We start from the raw sequence: 12,446 nt of genomic DNA on the forward strand, positions 1-12,446 counted from the left end.
ACAAGTACCAAACATTCAAAAAAGAAGTTAATATGACTTCTAGTACATGGTACATAGTACAACATCTAGGCTCTTAAGCATAAACCATCCCCTTTGTATGTCTATAAATTTAAAGTTGCATTAGAGGTCAGCCCATTATAAAATTCAAGTTAATTTGGAAAAGGCAAACTTGGAGTAAAAAATGAAATTATGTCATAATATGAGAAACAAATATACCAAAATATTGTAGATATATTCAAATAAATAAATAAAAGGGGACATGTCTATAACTAACATAATTACAATAAAATACCTTATATGATATATTTCCAAGAGTTAGCCTGGAATGGGTAGGTGGATTGGCCTACATGGAGTTTAGTCCTCATCAAGTCACCTATTCAATTCTCATGGAATCCTTGCAGCTTATCGACTAGTTAAGCCCCACTATATACTGCACCAATCAAGCATGCCAGTTGATTATTCCTGGGCATGCCAAAAAGGATTGACCCATCCCCCTGGTGTGGAGAACCTTCACCGTGAACGAAAAAAAAAATCTCCTAGACTTAATTGAGATTAAAAATGAGATTAAGTTTCACTCTAAAGGCCTCTCATCACATCTCCACAAATCATTGCCTTCCTAGCACACAAGAATAAAACAATTTCTATATACACAAAAAAGTTAGTAATAAGGGCATACCTGTTGAAGAATGTAACTAGTGTCGGTCTTCATAATTGTATTTGAGTCATATGTAATGTATCTATCAAAGGAAAGAAAAAGGAAATTTTATTGTAAAAGAAATTGACTTATTAAAGCATGGGTTTCATGAGTGGGTCAATGGTCAAATAATTCAACACACCTATTGAGTGCTCTAGGATTTTTGTTGAGTCAAACTCATTATGTAAGACAGGGTTCATTGTGTCAAAGAAAGAAAATTTCTATGTAAATTATATCTTATCCTCCATCAAGTCAGTTGTGTCATCTATCAAGTCGGCCTCTCCTACCATTCATGTCAGCCTCAATAAGAACATGCTTAAACAACTATATATAGCAAAGTAAAATCGACCTAGTTGGAGAGGAGAAAAAGTAAGTGCAATCTGCGAGTTTTAAGTGATGTGAAGTAGCTTAAAGAAGGAAGATACAATTGTAGGAGGGGAGTGAAGCTTCTATTGTAGGAATGGGTTGAAGGTACAACACTACAAAGCCGAAGTTATTGTTGCAGGACAAGGCCGAGAGTACAGTGTTAATGGACCAAATTATAGTTGCAGAAAGCACTGAGTTTGTTATGAAGCAAGCTAAGTTGTAACAACCCATCTAATTGACCCATTAATAAAAATGTTAAACTTTATAATATATGAATATATCTATATATATACACTAAATTTTATGATATATAGTCAGACTTTACAAATATATTTTAAAAAAAATATATATATATATATATATATATATATATCATTAAAATGATTATAACATATTTTGAAATGTTATAAGTATATATCTCTTCTCTGGTTTCCTGCTAATGAGTCTTTTCTCCTCTCGTTTTTCCGCCCCCTGCTCCCGGGTCAGGCTTCTGCTATATACCCCCTCGCCTGGCGGTGGCCGCCCTCCCACTTGCAGCCACCGCCTCTCAGCATTGAAGTCTCTCGCGATATTTCTTGTAATAAATTTTCAGTAGGTAGGGAGGTCTTTATGAGTTCAGATATTTCTTATACGATCCATCATATGTGATATCTATATTGGCACGTTATTTCCATAAGTTCATAACTTTTAACTTATACATATATTCATAACATTTCTTTAATACATGGTAAAACTTTAATGATATTTCTTATAATATTTTATTTAATATATATTATAAACATTAAATGTTCTTTTTTTACTTATAACATTTTTATCAAGTATTTTAATGATATATATCAGTGTTGATAATATCGGTATCAATATTCCAAAAAATATCTTATCGGCAATATCGGCGAAAATATCGGCAAAATATCGGCAAATATCGGCAAGCATAAAAAATATTTTTTCCAAATTTTTAAATATAGCCGATATTTTGCCGATATTTTCAAAATATCGCGATATTTTGCCGATATTTTCCGATATTTGCCGATATTTTGAAAATATCGCGATATTATCAAAACAGAAAATATCGCGATATTTTCTCGGCGATATATCGTTTTGCCGAAAATATCGCGATATTTTCGAATATCGCCGATATATCGCCGATATTATCAACAGTGATATATATATACTTATAACATTTCAAAATATGTTATAATCATTTTAATGATATATATATATATATTTTTTTTAATTATATTTGTAAGGTCTGACTATATATCATAAAATTTAGTGTATATATATAGATATATTCATATATTATAAAGTTTAACATTTTTATTAATGGGTCAATTAGATGGGTTGTTACATACATTCCCCCTTCTGAAAACTTCGTCCCGAAGTTAGAGCTTTAGGTTCAAGGTTTTAACGGACATGCCCTTTCCTATCCAGCTTCTCAAGCTATTCAAACTCATCCTATCCTTCCTAATCTCTTCTGCTCCCATCCTATCCGTCCTCTACTAGAGTATGCCATGGCGTCAATTTACTGACCTAACCATTCATAACACAAAAGTAACAGCGTCGACTATACCGACCTGATTCTCAGTAAGCATCCGGCAGTCATCATCACACGTCTAGGGGAGCGTGACTCGCACAGTCCTCCCATGACTCCAGGTTTCGGAGGATAAACGGTGGGTAACACCTCCACCCCTCCAGTAGAATCAGGGCTACTACCCTATCAAAGAATCACTTTGAGCTTTAACTGATCTGAGTTCTGTCATCACGTGGTCATCTCGAAAATTGGATCAATTATCTGCAATCGTAGTTTACCTGCAATCTTATACTTACCCAACATTTGTAAGATGTGCATCAGCATATTCGAAATAACTTATGTATTATCTACATATAACAGAATTTTGTTTATTTTCTCATGCATGTATTCTGACTTTTCTATAGGGTGTATTCACTTCCTGTCTTTTATTTCAGTTGCTCGTTTTGACATGCATAAAATAAAATAGATTTATATTGTTCAATTTCTACCAGAAGTAAATTCATTTGACGGTCTTAATCTTTACTTCAACATTTATAATTGAGTAATATAATCACATATATTGTTTTGGTATCCATGTACCAGTAGGAATTAAACACATATTATTTTGGTATCCACGTACCAGCAGGAATTTAAACGTGTATTATTTTGGTATCCATGTACCAGCAAGAATTTAAACATATATTATGCCGCAAAGTTTCATGTTTATCACTAATCATTCAAATGGTTTTTGTTCTCTGACAGAGATGAAGTAAATATTATACTAAACATAGTGTAAAGTTCTTCAAAATGGACATAAACTAGGGTATCTCTGACATATGTCCTCTGTATTCTCCCAAGTCGCTGATCCAGGACTATACTTGTCCCACTGGACCTTAACTTGGTCCACCAGGCGGTTCCTCAGCTGTCGAACTCTACGTTCCAATATACGTAACGGTTCGACCGTTATGACCCCCTCGTCCGATACCTGCAATTCTTTCCACTGGATGTTATGAGATAGATCAGCTACATAATGCCTTAATACAGAAACATGAAATACATTATGAATTCTATGCAAGTGAGGTGGCAGGGCAAGACGATAGGCAACAGGTCCAACTCTTTCCACGACTTTAAACGGTCCTATAAATCGGGGTGACAGCTTTGTCCCTTTTCCGAATCGAATAGTACTTTTATTTGGCTTGATGCGGACGAAGACCTGGTCCCCTACTTCATACTTCCTATCAGATCGGTGAGCATCAGCATAACTCTTTTGTCTATCCTGTGCTTCCTTTAACCGCTGTCTAATCTGTCTGACCTGCGCTTCCATTTCATGGATTAATTCCGGTCCTATTATCACTCGATCTTCTATCCTGTCCCAACTTAACGGTGTTCTGCACGGTCTGCCATATAAAGCTTCAAATGGAGGCATCCCAATTGAACTGTGGTAACTGTTGTTGTATGTGAATTCAACCAAGGGTAAATACTTTTCCCAGAGTGATTGCTGATCCATTACATACATTCGCAACATGTCTTCAAGTACTTGATTTACTCTTTCAGTTTGCCCATCAGTCTCAGGATGGTAGGCAGTGCTTAAATTTAGCTGAGTACCTAAGGCTGTCTGCATGCACGTCCAGAATCTGGAAGTGAATCGCGAATCTCTATCGGATATAATCTTCTTAGGTACTCCATGATATCTGATAATTTCGTTTATGAATACTCGAGCCACGTCAGCAACATCATAAGTATCTCTTACCGGAATAAAATGGGCGCTTTTTGTTAATTTATCCACCACTACCAGAATGGCATTGTGTCTCTGAGAAGTAAGAGGTAGTCCAGTGATAAAATCCATAGAGATGGTCTCCCATTTGGACATAGGTATGTCGTGGGGTTGTAAGAGACCCGCTGGGTGACAATGATCTGCCTTTACTTGCTGACATTCCATACATTTTGCTACAAATTGAGCGATATCACGCTTCATGCCTGTCCAAAAGAAGAGTTTCTTGGTATCCGCATACATTTTCCCTACTCCAGGATGAGCACAATATACGGCTTTGTGAGCTTCCCTGAGGATGGTCTCTCGAAGATCTTTATCATCAGGAATGTACATCCTTCCATGGAATCGCAAGATCCCATCACTTTCTAATTCATAACCCTCGAACTTAGATTCCTTTGCCTTAATCCCCTCAAGACTTGCCCTCACTTTTAAATACCAGCTGTCTTTTATAAGACGATCCAGCACTCGCTGTCTTAATTCCACCTTAATGGGTATGAGAGAAAATATCCGGGGTCTCCTGCTTAAGGCATCGGCTACCACATTTTCCTTTCCCTTAATATATGTTATTCCGAAGTCATACTCACTTAGGAATTCACTCCATCGCCTTTGCCTGGCATTTAAGTCTCTTTGGGTGAACAAATATTGTAGACTTTGATGGTCGCTTTTAAGTGTAAACTTTCGTCCCACCAGATAGTGTCTCCAGATCTTTAAGGCTAGCATTACAGCGGCCAACTCTAAGTCGTGAGTGGCATAGAGTTCTTCATGAGGCTTTAGCTTTCTGGAAGCATAAGCTATCACTCCCATATCCTGCATCAACACTGCACCTAGCCCTTGCTTGGATGCATCCGTACATACCGTAAAGTCTTTGCCCATATCCGGGACTCTTAGGATTGGTGCACTGGTGAGTAGTCTTTTGAGTTCAGAGAATGCATTATTACATTCCTCGGTCCACTCATACTTAACACCTTTACGCTGGAGGGTTGTGATTGGCTTCGCGATTTTGGAGAACCCTTCCACAAATCTCCGGTAATAACCTGCTAAGCCCATAAAGCTTCGTATCTCATGTGCATTTCTTGGTATTGGCCAATCCATGATCGCTTTTACCTTCTCAGGATCTACTGAGATTCCTTCACCTGATATGATGTGACCCAAATAATGAATCTTTTCCTGAAAGAAGGAACACTTGGACAGTTTTCCATATAACTGACGTTCTCTAAGGCAGGCCAATACTAGCCGCAAATGCTCCTTATGCTCTTCTTCATTCTTGGAATAGATGAGAATATCATCTAAAAAGACTTGTACAAATCTATCAAGATACTGACGGAAAACGTTGTTCATAAGATTCATGAATACGGCTGGCGCATTTGTTAACCCAAATGGTACCACAGTAAATTCATAGTGCCCAAAACGTGTCCGGAATGCTGTCTTAGAGATATCATTTTCAGAAATCCTTAGCTGATGATATCCTGATCGAAGATCAATTTTTGAGAAGACAGAAGCTCCTTTCATTTGATCGAAAAGATCATCGATCCGCGGCATAGGGTATTGATTCTTTACTGTAGCGCGATTCAAGTCCCGATAGTCTATGCATAATCTTAAGGATCCATCTTTCTTCTTCACAAAAATTACAGGAGCGCCCCAAGGTGAGGTACTGGGCCGAATAAGCCCTATATCGAGTAGTTCCTTCAACTGGATTTGCAATTCCTGAAGTTCTGGAGCTGTCATTCTATAGGGTGTTTTAGAGATCGGTTGGGTACCTGGCTTTAATTCAATAGTGAGATCCAATTCTCTTACCGGGGGTAGTCCAGGTAGTTCTTTTGGAAATACATCCGGGAACTCGGCTAACACCGAATATTGTTCTAAGGATGGTCCCTTTTCCTGGCTTACTTCGTGAATTGCATAAGCCTGACAACCCTTCCTTAAACAACGCTTCACCTGCATTGCTGAAATGTAGCGCAAAGAAATTTCTCTCTTAATTCCTTGAATTTGGATTACTTCTCCCTCATCATTTAAGCCCAAAATCCTTTTTCCATAACAATCTACCCACGCTTGGTGAGCTTCCAGCCAATCCATACCTATGATAAGATCATACGTCCCTAGGGCGGTGACGTAGACTTTTAGTTTAGTCGAACAGACGCCTAGGTCAACTTTGCATTGGTCCACACTCAAGCATACGGTTTGGAGTTCTCCTGAGGCCATTTCCACTTGGTGGAAATCATTTTGTCTACGAGCTGCCAGCCCACATTTGTTTAATGCATATGACGAAATGAAACTATCTGTGGCACCAGTATCAAATAAGATTTTGAGTTCTCCACCATTGATAATACCTGAAGATTCCACTACAGTGGATTGATGGGCTGCTTGGTCGTGGTTGACTACTGCATGAATCCTATGATTACTTCGCTTGGCTGATATCGGCTCCCTCCCAGTGCTTTGCAATATGTCCGATGACGCTTCTGGGCAGTTACGCTGGAAATGCGGCCCCCCACATCCCCAACAATTGAGCTGCGCTGATCCTCTTGAATCAAGGGGTGAGTTTCTAGAGAACGAGCCGCGTCCTCCCATGTTGGTTCCTCTCGCACCCCTTCCTCTACCGGTAGTCCCTCGCGATGCCCATGGTCTGGTGCTGGACGATTCTGCAGCTATAGTGTTTACCGCCATGGGAACTCTTGTCCCCATACTTGGGGTATACCTGGTACCGTAAGGTGGCCTCGAGCTACCTCCTCTGAAAAAGTTCCGGGGAGCCTTCCCTGGAAGTCCTGATTGTAAAGGCCCTGCTGGCCCTATATCCTTTTTGATTCCAAGGTGTTCTTCTGCATAACGGCTACATTCGACTGCCTCGGCTACCGATGATGGTTTCCACATACTTACCAAGGCTCTGATGCGAGGGTTTAACCCAAATATGAAGCGTTCAGCTTGACGTTCATCAGAGTCTAAGTAGGGAATGTATTTTACCAGCTCCATAAACCTTATTTCATACTCTTCCACTGTTTTACTTCCCTGAATTAGTGTATGAAAGGCTCTGGCTTGCTGCTGTTGAAAGTATGGAGGTAAATACTTCGCGCGGAACCTTTCCTCAAACAGATCCCAAGGAACGTTGTCTGATGTAAGGTGTAGCTGCTTTTCCAGGTTTCCCCACCAAATCAGGGCACTTTCCTTTAGTTGAAACACGGCAATTTTTGTTTTTGCTGAAGGTGAATATTCCCTTAACCTAAAGCACCGGTTCATCCCTTCCAACCATGCCTCAGCGCGTTCACCAGCTCGACCTCCCGAAAATTCGGGGAGTCTAATTTTCTGAAGCTCCCTAGAGATGTCTTCTCTCGATCCTCTGGGCTCCAAATTATGTGGTTCCGCTGAACTGGTGGCTACATGCTGAAATTCCTCTTTGTTTTTAGCCTTAGTTGATTCCTTTAAAGTTTCCAACAAGGCCTCCAAAGAGTTCATTATCACGGTCAACTCTGGCGTTGGAGCGTTTGATGTTGACGGCTGCCTTGGTGGTGACGAGGGTGAGGGGGATGGTGATGGCGACGGTGGCGGCATTAATGGTGATGATGCTGCCTGGTCACGTCGTCGTCGCTCATACGTCTTTACCATAGTAATGGTCCCTGAACACAAATAAAATGTATATATATAAAAAAATATATTTGAGGCGAACAACCAAATTTTAACACACCAATTTCTTTGCATCTTCACATTTAAAACGGGTATAGTTTTGCTATTTTTTACCCGCTAGGCAGATCTTACTGGTACCGAGGTCAAGGAGGGTGGCCACGCGACCTCCTTGTCCTAATGCAGGGTTTTCTAAAAATGAAAAATGAATAATGCAGAAGGGTATGGTTATAAGTCCCTAAGGTAAGACATCCAAAGTTTATTTACCTAATGACATCCAAAACGAAAATGTTAGTTTTTCGTTTACAATGTACATCGGTAACATAACTGTCATACCTCAACCTGACTATAACATTTAAGGGGGTCATCTGTATCCATACCCCGAATAAATTACACGGGTATGGATTAAATCGTTAGCTTGAATGATTACCAGCATTGACAACATGGTAATAAATTGCAAGCAGTTTGCTATAGGTTCTAACATGCTGGTGCCTCCACTGATTGGCGCATGAATTAGCTAATTGAATTTCCAAAAGTCAGAAGTAATCAACCCAGAAGTAATTCTTCCTTCAGGTGATGGAAGTGTGCCAATTTATGGTTTCCTGCCATGACAAAAACCTAAGGGCAGAATGTCACACCCTTATACAGGTGAGCACTGATTTTAATGCCTGCACAGACCAACACTACAGTTGCTCTGGGCAGAGGAATTTGAGGCACTTTTATAGCATATTTACAATATATATTATTTCCCAACAGTTTGATATTTTTAATATTAAACGCCTAATGAGTGATATGAGCTGGCCATGGATTAAAACATGAACCACTATTATAACATATAGTTTTTAATGGCTACCATTATGCATACTCAATTTAATTGCTGAACTTAATTTATTTAAGTATATGGCACTCTTAGCATTACACAGTCACAATCTCGGCATGATTGTGACCTCACAGCTATACATTTGGCATTCTAGACACAGTCAAGATCTTGGTGAAAATAGCAGTCATGATCTTGTTCTTTTTATGAAGACAAGGTCCTGATCCCTATCTCGGTGTAGCTATCATAAAGACCACTTTGTTATGATCTCAATAAAGGTACAGCAATGGTGACCTCAATGAAGGTACAACAGGGATGACTTCAGTGAAGGTGCAGCAGTGGTGTAACTGTGATGTTTCCTGGATTACTGCTATGTGCTTCCTTATAGGATAAGGAGATATGGTGCGCAGACAGTAGGGTGTTCTGTGATGGAAACTGACTTGTAAGAGGAGGTTTAGATTTATTTAAAAGTTCAACTGTCTTTCATGAAAAGAAAGCAAATACACAGTCATAATTACCGTGTGCAGCTCCTATACAGAAGCAACAGTTCTTTACCATACCCCATAACTAGATGTTTGATTTTGAGATCAGCTTCTAGGAGTATTGTTGCTCACTTAAGCAAGGTAGCCTGTACAAGAATTATTATTTTTTTTTATTTTTTTTTATGCGGTTCAACACATCCATTCATATTATGAAGATTAGATTTGAATAGTCATTAGAAGACTTTGGATGATAGGAAGAAATGAAATTAATTTTATACTTAGGGGGTGATTATATACATGTGCGTGAAATTGTAGTGAAATTATTACAAGTTGGATTTTACATGCACAATTTCATGAGGTAAATTAATCATTCTGAAAAGATTTTATAATTGTACATAGGCCAGTAATAATGGTTAGGGGTATTGTAGAAGATTATGCATGTGCGTAAAATCGTAACGAAATTCTTACAGGTTGGTTTTACATATACGATCTCATGAGGTAAATTAGAAATTCTGGAAAATTTGATTTATATCTATGTAGGCTTGTAATAATGGTTAGAATAAGAATAAATAGGTTAGAGTTCCACACAAATGAAGGAGATTGTGAAATGGTAAAACTTGGGAGCACACAACCTAATTCGTGTACCCAGAACTGGTCAAGTTAAAAAAAAAAACTTCTGAACAATGGACTTACTTTGACGTGCGCAGATAGTGATTGATTGGAGGTTTGGGAAAGGAATATGGTAAATAAATTTGGAAGTAGCTATGGTAAAATTGTTATATGGACCAATCCATATTCTTTCTAATGTCATGGTCCGTCTTCCTGAATATAATCATTTTTTTCTTATATGCAAATCTATTATCAATCCATTATCAATGTTATAAGTCAATAACTGCCTTCCCTTCATAATCACCCTGAGTAATATGAACCTGTTCTGGAGAATTGTAGCCCTTAGGCATTGCAAAAACTTCATTATCAAGAGGCATGTCAACAGATGCCATCAAAGACCACATAAAAGAGCTTGTAACTCCAGATCGGTTATTCATGGTCAACTTGCCTCAAGCTGTTTTCTGGATTCTTTATTCCGGGCTTAAATGTTTTTTTTTTAATGCTAAAAACGCTGAAATATCAGGGTAATTACTTTTTATATTTTGCAGAGTTCAAAATATCTCAATATCTTAAAAAGCAATAAAGCTCCAGTAGCTGTTTAAAATTCGCTACTATCTATATATTTTAAAATATACCTCTTACGTAGAAAACGTACTAATTAAACAATGCTATAAACCAAAATGTTAAAAGTATATGACCAAAAATTATGGATAATAACCCATTCTTAAAAATGGTTGATAATATGATAGTATTGATCAGTGGTAAAGGGCCGTCCTCAAGCAGGAGGGAGGTTAAGGGACCATAAAATTCCAACCAATACTCAGTCTCATCGTAACACAGGTTGCGCGGGGAACTTGTATTGGGCATTACACAGTAGGAGATTTTCCAAAAATCTGTCTGTGGAAAATGTACATTATTCATAATTATATAACAAAATTTTATTAAGTATTTCTGCACAATAGACTATGCAGAGATATCAGCGAATTCTAGATCAGAATAAAAGGCGAAAATTCTACGTGTGTCATAATGAAACATGGGTACATGGGTACTACATTTTTAGAGGACTCGATTTTTATTTTTTTTCACTATTCTCCATCTTGCTTATCATTTTGATGTTATAGCTTGAATATCTGACGATGCTATTTACTAGCAGCTGAACTTATTAAATCTTAAGAGAACTTGGCGGCTTTGTCTCAATCCACCATTTGGCAATATAAATATGAAGTGAAAATAACTGATAGGCTATAATTAATATATATATGAGGTATGACAGTGTTGTTACTGATGTACATTATAAACGAAAAGCTAACATTTTCGTTTTGGTGATGTTATTAGGTAAATAAACTTTAGATGCCTTACCTCAGGGGCTAATAACCATACACTTCTGCATTATTCCTTTTTCATTTTTTAGAAAAACCCTGCATTAGGACAAGGAGGTCGCGTGACCACCCTCCTTGACCTCGGTACCAGTAAGATCCGCCTAGCGGGTAAAAATAGCAAAACTATACCCGTTTTAAATGTGAAGATGCAAAGAAATTGGTGTGTTAAAATTTGGTTGTTCGCCTCAAATATATTTTATATATATATACATTTTATTTGTGTTCAGGGACCATTAGTATGGTAAAGACGTATGAGCGACGACGACGTGACCAGGCAGCATCATCACCATTAATGCCGCCACCGTCGCCATCACCATCCCCCTCACCCTCGTCACCACCAAGGCAGCCGTCAACATCAAACGCTCCAACGCCAGAGTTGACCGTGATAATGAACTCTTTGGAGGCCTTGTTGGAAACTTTAAAGGAATCAACTAAGGCTAAAAACAAAGAGGAAATTCAGCATGTAGCCACCAGTTCAGCAGAACCACATAATTTTGAGCCCAGAGGATCGAGAGAAGACATCTCTAGAGAGCTTCAGAAAATTAGACTCCCTGAGTTTTCGGGAGGTCGAGCTGGTGAACGCGCTGAGGCATGGTTGGAAGGGATGAACCGGTGCTTTAGGTTAAGAGAATATTCGCCTGCAGCAAAAACAAAAATTGCCGTGTTTCAACTAAAGGAAAGTGCCCTGATTTGGTGGGGAAACCTGGAAAAGCAGCTACACCTTACATCAGACAACGTTCCTTGGGATCTGTTTGAGGAAAGGTTTCGCGCGAAGTATTTACCTCCATATTTTCAACAGCAGCAAGCCAGAGCCTTTCATACACTAATTCAGGGAAGTAAAACGGTGGAAGAGTACGAAATAAGGTTTATGGAGATGGTAAAATACATTCCCTACTTAGACTCTGATGAACGTCAAGCTGAACGCTTCATATTTGGGTTAAACCCTCGCATCAGAGCCTTGGTAAGTATGTGGAAACCATCATCTGTAGCCGAGGCAGTCGAATGTAGCCGTTATGCAGAAGAGCACCTTGGAATCAAAAAGGATATGGGGCCAGCAGGGCCTTTCCAATCTGGGTTTCCAGGGAAGGCTCCCCGGAACATTTTCAGAGGAGGTAGCTCGAGGCCACCTTACAGTAACAGGTTTACCCCAAGTATGGGGACAAGAGTTCCCATGGCTGTAAACACTATAGCTGCGGAATCGTCCAGCAC

The 12,446-nt window shown here is 38.8% G+C and overlaps 1 protein-coding gene across 5 annotated transcripts in view; it reads right to left on the minus strand.

The window, feature by feature from the left end:
• Positions 1-12,446, minus strand: part of LOC149228496 (actin-related protein 2/3 complex subunit 2A-like) — a 460,530-nt gene that overhangs the window by 358,105 nt on the left and 89,979 nt on the right. The gene's annotated exons all lie outside the window — the stretch shown is intronic.

The sequence above is a fragment of the Pinus tabuliformis genome, chromosome J (genome assembly GCF_031772625.1).
Source record: "Pinus tabuliformis cultivar Carrire ecotype Pingquan chromosome J, CPIR1, whole genome shotgun sequence".
NCBI classification, from domain to species: domain Eukaryota; kingdom Viridiplantae; phylum Streptophyta; class Pinopsida; order Pinales; family Pinaceae; genus Pinus; species Pinus tabuliformis.